General features: G+C 41.6%; 1 pseudogene; it reads right to left on the reverse strand.

Moving 5' to 3' along the window:
* Positions 1–1,557: 1,557 nt before the first annotated feature.
* Positions 1,558–5,111, reverse strand: LOC147446423 (kinesin-like protein KIN-7E, chloroplastic; annotated as a pseudogene).
* Positions 5,112–6,945: the final 1,834 nt, after the last annotated feature.

A 6,945-nucleotide genomic window follows, 5' to 3' on the forward strand; every position in this document is an offset into this window, starting at 1 on the left:
GATGTTAAGAGAAAAGCAACAAATAGCCTCTCAATAGACATGAACCAAATCACCAAGAGCACTAGCAGCCATATGCTGACAAGGAAATTCATCTTGCACAACCTCAAGATGCAAAGGCTTCGTGCTCTACTGGTAATTTCACCAAATCCGTGCACACCCATTTCATGGAAAAAAGAAGATATAGGCCCCTACCAAAGTTTTTTAAAAAAAGGTTATATGGATTACTACCAACTAAAATTGCAAGACCTTTACTAGTTCCTAAGCTTGCCTTGAAAAACATCGACAAAACTTACCACTCCTTAGTGTAAGTTGTAAAAAATACTTAAATTCGATCCTAAGACAGGAAGGGCTAAAAGTGAGCCCTTCTATTTTATGATTAGCCTGACTCAACAAGGGGCTATCTTGATGTAATGGAACAAGTCATCAAATGCATTTTATGCACCAATGAGGATCTCTATCCTCATCTCCATATTCTTGTGTCGATTGTTGTCAATTTTGACACCTCCCACCTCTCGTTCATTCGCTAGGTATCTTCAAGACAATGCTTGAAATTTTTCCAGCATGTAACTTATGGCTCAAGGCCACTGGAACCTTAGAAGCTTCGATTTTAGCAATGGAAAAGTGAAGGGTCACATTAGCATTTTAAAACCCAAAGAAAAATGGAAAGGACCCATGAAACTCTTAGATAGCATTCCCATCTTTTAACAAAGTAAATTTCAGCACATCACATACCAAGGAAAATGTATGACTCTCCCTTCCTCACTAAGACTTATTTTAAGAAGACAATAACCAAGTATAGCATTGCTATTGAGTTAACATTTCCATTGCAATCAAGTAACTCCCATTCATGCCTCTTAGCATCATTTAGTAGATTGCCATGCATCATTGACATCATTGAGTCATTGGAAGAAATTTTTCTCAATCTCAAATCACTAGTTCTCATGTGATTAAAAGTATGTAACATATGACTTCATAAATTCTTACGTTCTTTTAGTTGAGATCGATATTATTTGAGCCACTAGAGCATGATATTTTCCTTTGAATATTGATTAGAATAGAGCTCTTTAATCAGGCACTCCTACTTATTGATTTTCATAATATTATTACATGATAATAATAATAAGGTGACAAGAGCTCTAGTTTTTTTCAAGCCAAATTCTGATGTAATGCAACAGAGACAACTTCAACTATTTGCGAGCATTGTACCCATTGAAGAAGGAAATGCTAGCTCTCTACATTGACAATGTCACATGGTGGTATTCGAATTTTCCCATGAGAAACGCATGCTTCAACTGTTATTATGACAAATGCATAGATTATCTTTTGAAAAACCGCTTGCAAGAGGCACTGTCGATAGTGATTTATGAGCATAAAAGAGAGTGAGCATAATCAACTTAGCTGACCTTTAACTTTGAACAAAACAGGGTCAAGGTGTTTCTATACTTAGAACAAGCCTAGAAAATTGAAGTTTGGGGGGTTTGAAATAGGGTGGATTGTTTTGCCTTGTTTCAAGGCTTCAAGCTACGAATCAATCTTTTTTTTTAGTATTCTGGGGTATCTACATTCTTCTCTTCAAACCAAAGTTTGATGTTACTCACAGTGCAGAGAAATCAATGTGCATGAAGCAAAATAGCAACAACATGAAATCCCTTCTTTAAGGCAACAACACATATAATCATACATACCTGTGAAATCATTTGGGACTGTAAAGAAGAATCCACAACCACTTTGATCATGCCACCTTTGGGACCATTGCTTCGCAGCTCAAACATGTCATCCAAGCTTCCATCCATATGTTTGAGCTCTCCTGGCAAGCCAAGAGAACTTGACACCCTTCAGATTGTTCAAGTTCTATTAACTCCCCCTCTTTACAGCTACTTACATAGCCTTTGTTTTCCTCTAACTCCTTTCCATGGTCATAGCTGCAAGTTGTTCTCTCAAGCACCTCGTTACCTCTTGCAGCTCATTATTCTCAGTACTCTTGACATGAAGTTGCTCTTGTAGAACTCGATTGTCTGCGCTCTTGACCTGATGAACATTACAAAAAATATCAGTAAAGCAAATTGGAACTCAACACTACAATGATGCAATTTGCTCTTGCAGCATTATCTCTAGTTCAAATGTCAACTCATTCAGCTGGTTCATAAGCTTTATCACATTCTGCAAAATGTTAACAATATATTCTCAGACCAAACACTAAAGCATCACGCTCTTGAAAGGGAGGAGCATGCTCTTAAATAATTCAAACATGCATGCATGTGTATGCCTGTGAGTGAAGACACCTCATAGGGGTAGAGAGAAGCTCGAAGGAAGCCAGAGCATGTGTTCGTGTATGAGTGAAGACACCTCACAAGGGCAGAGAGAAGCTCAAAGTCAGTAAATGTTTTGCAGCACTCAATATCCTAAACCAAGAAGTCAAAAAAATACTTGCACACTGGGCCACCAGATGCAAGGCCAAATCACATGAGACATCTCAAATGGATTTGCATTGTGGAAAGCAGCTTCTCTAGCCCCTACATTACGCTTCTCAAGTACGGCTATACGAGACTTCTTTTCTTGAATCTCATCTTTTACCTTTTGAATTTGAACGTTCAACAAGACAAACCATGAGGCTTGTAAAATTGATTAAGGAATTACAGAAAACTCGTTAATGGATATGAGAGGAGCGAGGGGGATGCTGACAACATCCACCTGCAAGTTACTATCATAAGGGTTGTCGGCTGCTTGCTCCAGCATACGCTTTACCAAGCTAGATCAATGCAGCTTCGCCTGCAAGCATCTAGCAAATCCAATTGATCTGCCATGGTCTCTCATGTCTGTGGAACATGCTTGAGGAATCAAATGCTGCAATTCTAAGAGAACATAATAACAACTTTCCATTCCGAACCAAAAAGAAAATCTTTGTGGGATGAAAGGCATAAAACCTTACCGGTACTGGTCTTTGCTCTGTGGTGCTAAAAAGTTCCCTAGCCTGTGTGCGTTGCGATGCATTTTTTACTACAGAATGATCTTTCACCCTACTACACATAGGCTTCTTCTGTCCTTTCATCTTTGAAAGAGAATCTAGGCTCTTATTCATAGACAATACAAAACCAGAGGAGCTTCTTTGAGAGCGATCAAGTTGTAAACTTATAGCAGAACTTTCCATCAGATTTTCCAACCTTTCAAATCTCTGCAAAAAGCAAAGCTTGCCACCAAAACTTCATCCTCCTGAAAGCAGACGTGTAAATGAAAAGCGAGAAAGCATGATGGCATCCTACTGCCTCAGGTGCCAAGACTTGGCTAAAACACTGTTGTGTCAAAAACAAAAATGTTCATACCTCTTCTTCTCCAAAACAATGTCTTTGTCTATGACATCGTTGCACTTATGGGACTGGATTTGGCACAGAGCTCTTGCTTGACACAAGAATCAGCTTTGTTAATCTTTGGATGCGCCCTAAAAGAGATGATTTTGCTTGCTCCTCTTCTTCCAGCGTAGACTGCATCTTAACTTGGCTGCAAGAGATACCAAACATGCAAGTTATAAGCACAAACGTTTGTGCCTCCAATCGAATTAATAGTTACAGTAAGATTCTAGCTCTCTGTGCACGGACCTGTTGCCGAAGGTTGAGTATATCCTCTTGGCCATCCCCACTAAGAACTTGGCCCTTGTCAATCATATCCCTCTTCAGCAGATCCAACTCTTCCTTCAAGCTAACAATCTCTTTCTGATACTTCTTTATTAATGACTTCTCATCCATTATCTACATCAAAAGGGTAATGAGTGAATGAGTATGCAGTGAACCTCAAAACTATAATGCTATCCAAAGACAAACAAGCACGAGATACGTACAAAATTTATGAGTATTCTAATAGCAATTATGGAATTAAACAAACAGTACCTTGTTAGATGATGTATGTATCTCCACATGTTTTGCTCTATGAGCAAATTTTAGAGTGTTGTGTGTCTCTGCAAAATAACTTGAAGCTGGTGTAATTGTACAAATAAGCTGCAGTACAAAAACGATACAAACTATCAAACTGATCACCCTGACAAGTGGGACTTTTTAGGGACGACTAACACTCTGCAAACGTGAAACAACTCGAAGCAAAAGACCATAACAGATTCTCTCTCTCTCTCTCTCTCTCTCTCTCTCTCCCCCCCCATATATGAGGGATGTGTGCGCACTGTGCATCTGTGGCCAACATGCCGGATTTGGCGACCATGAGAGCAACACGAGAGCATGCATCGACAAGAATTGCATGTAAGCCTCGTGTTAGGACAAGGGTCCTACGGGGCAATGCCCAACCTAGGGGGTCAAGGACCTAGGCCAAGGGCCTGGACTGGACCAGTGCGGACTGGGGATCCGCTTAGGGCAAGAGCTAGGAGCTAGGCCTATATAAGGGGCAGTAGGGAGGAGGATCCTATGTTGAGTTACCCTAGGTCTTACATTGGTATCAGAGCTCGGGGGGGGGGAGAGAGAGAGAGAGAGAGAGAGAGAGAGAGAGAGAGAGAGAGAGAGAGAGAGAGAGAGAGAGAGAGAGAGAGAGAGAGAGAGAGAGAGAGAGAGAGAGAGAGAACATGCATCCATGCAAGGCTTCCTCCTCCTCCATAGCTTAATGTCAGGACAAGGGTCCTACGGGGCAAGGCCCAACCTAGGGGGTCAGGGACCTAGGCCAAGGGCCTGGACTGGACCAGTGCGGACTGGGGATCTGTGGTTGGAACAGCGCGAGTGATTTTCGGTGACTAGCCCTACGTTTTTCGCCATTGCTGAGCTTGGGACTTTATGTTCCCATTAGGGATAACCTATTTTGGGCTTTTGCCCAAAATAGGTTCCTAAGAGGAGTTCCCACAGTTGAAGCCCATGCAAAAGCAACACTGAGTTGCCGAACCAAACCATGGCAAGGAAGGTCAATCTGGTTGCAGAATTTTAGAGAAGTTCAAAGGCAAACCAGCAATAGCTTGAGTAACTGGCCATGCAAAGCACAGCCTGCAAGGCCACCGTGCTTGCATTTTCGAGCATCCGAAAGTGCTCCATACCAAAAGATATGGCTTTAGCAGCGATAGTTTTCTGGATGTCCTCGATAATGGGCCATGATTGGTCACACAAAGTAAGGGCATAGTACTCCATCACGTTGAATTCGACGGCCATGAAAGCATGGCACATCAAGCAAGGTTCTACGGTCATGTTTTTGACTTGCCCCGGAGTCGATAGTGGCAATTATATGGTCATTTTTTCGAGTGTCCCAGGAATCGATGATGAAGACAGTGCTTGACCTCGGACAAGCACACAAACGCATTCTCAGGTTTTCAATTTCATATTCTTGCAATTTTCATAGCTTTATGTACAATTATATTGCAAGCGTATGTTATTATGTTAATCTCGGCCATGGTGACCTGAGAGATCGACATATTACGTCCAATTTTGGTAGTCATTACCATGATTTGGACTACGGAGCACGGCTTCAATAAAGATAACCTCTGTATGGGTTTTTCCACGAGGCATGGTTGTCTCATAGTAGAGGCAACTCGGGCATGGCCTGTGCCTTATAAGGCAACGATGATGGGCAAGGCCGGTCCCAATTATAAATTCCATTCTCAACAGCAGGCAATCAAAACAGGTGAAGTTGAATCATTTCTTGATTTTCTTCTTTGCTGGAAACTAATTTGATTCTTCCAACGGTAAGGTTCGTCGACAGGTGTACTCAATAAGGTACACATTTGATATTTATTTATTGATCATGTGCTTCATAACTATGGTATGCAAAGTGCGTCTACGATTGATCATCGATATCATTCATACACTCAAGCACGTACGAGATGAACATACGTCGCAGATATCATTCTGTTTTTCTAGCAGATCTACAAGTAGACAAGGTCTATTTTTTGTGCATGATCGACAAGGTCGAGTCTCTTTGCTATGATGCGAGAGTCATACCGGAAAACTAGGGAATGCTTATACGATAAGCTGCAAGTCAAGAAAAAATGAAAATCTTCTAAGAAGCTTTTGATACATGTTTTGCTTGTAAGTCAGCTTGAGCCAAGGTGTTCTAACTCACAGCTAGCACGTGGCCAAGATGCTACTCAAATTAGTCTTCATCGGTTCGTCGATTGAACACTATTTTGCATAAGGAATACAAGCCAATGAGGCTAAGAGCCCTTGTCAGGCCAAGGGTCAGATCCACCTGTTGGTATTCCTTGGATGATTGTTCTCAAGATCGAACAACTCTACCCAGTGGAGTACACATTGACGTTCATTGACAAGGAAGATTCTTGTCATTACGGATGTTTAGGGTGTCATTTTTGCACTACATGCTTTCAGTGCGACACTCAAGTTGAGTTTTTGCTAATCTTCAACTCACAGCAGCAGCTGATCTCTACAAGAAAGTACAGATGCAGCAATCAGTTGTGACAGCATGGCTGTCCATAAGAGCTCGGTAGTTCACTTGTATGGGTCTCCTGCTCTCTCTATAGCTATGGAGTGTCTATGGACATACTGTTTTGGGGTAAGACCCGGCGGGTGATTGCTACATCACCCCATAGGCATTAAGAATCACAGTTTGATATGCATTGAGGATCACAGTTGATCTCTCCCAGTTATACTTTCAAGGAAAGACTTCCACAATCTACCACGCGGTAGCGAACAAACACACTTTTCAAGTTGATTCCAATCATTCTGTACACGGTTGACTATGTTGGTTATCGTTAGCTGCTAGTTGAGCACTTTCTACGAGGCGTCTAACCAAGGAGTTTGACTACGTAGATACTAAATCCAAGGGCTTGGATTGCAAAGGCAACACCCAGGGTTCCCAGTGCAATGCTATTTGTTTTTTCAGGTAGGGGACGTGCTCCTCTCCATTTGAATACGGGTAAGTGAACATCACGTTCAAATCTCCAAGTACGCATCTATTGATTTGGTGTTATTCCATTTTTAGTATGCTTTGCTCCGTCTTTCAAGACGTATA

The sequence above is a fragment of the Adiantum capillus-veneris genome, chromosome 12 (assembly GCF_014529385.1).
Source record: "Adiantum capillus-veneris isolate H3 chromosome 12, ASM1452938v2, whole genome shotgun sequence".
NCBI lineage: Eukaryota > Viridiplantae > Streptophyta > Polypodiopsida > Polypodiales > Pteridaceae > Adiantum > Adiantum capillus-veneris.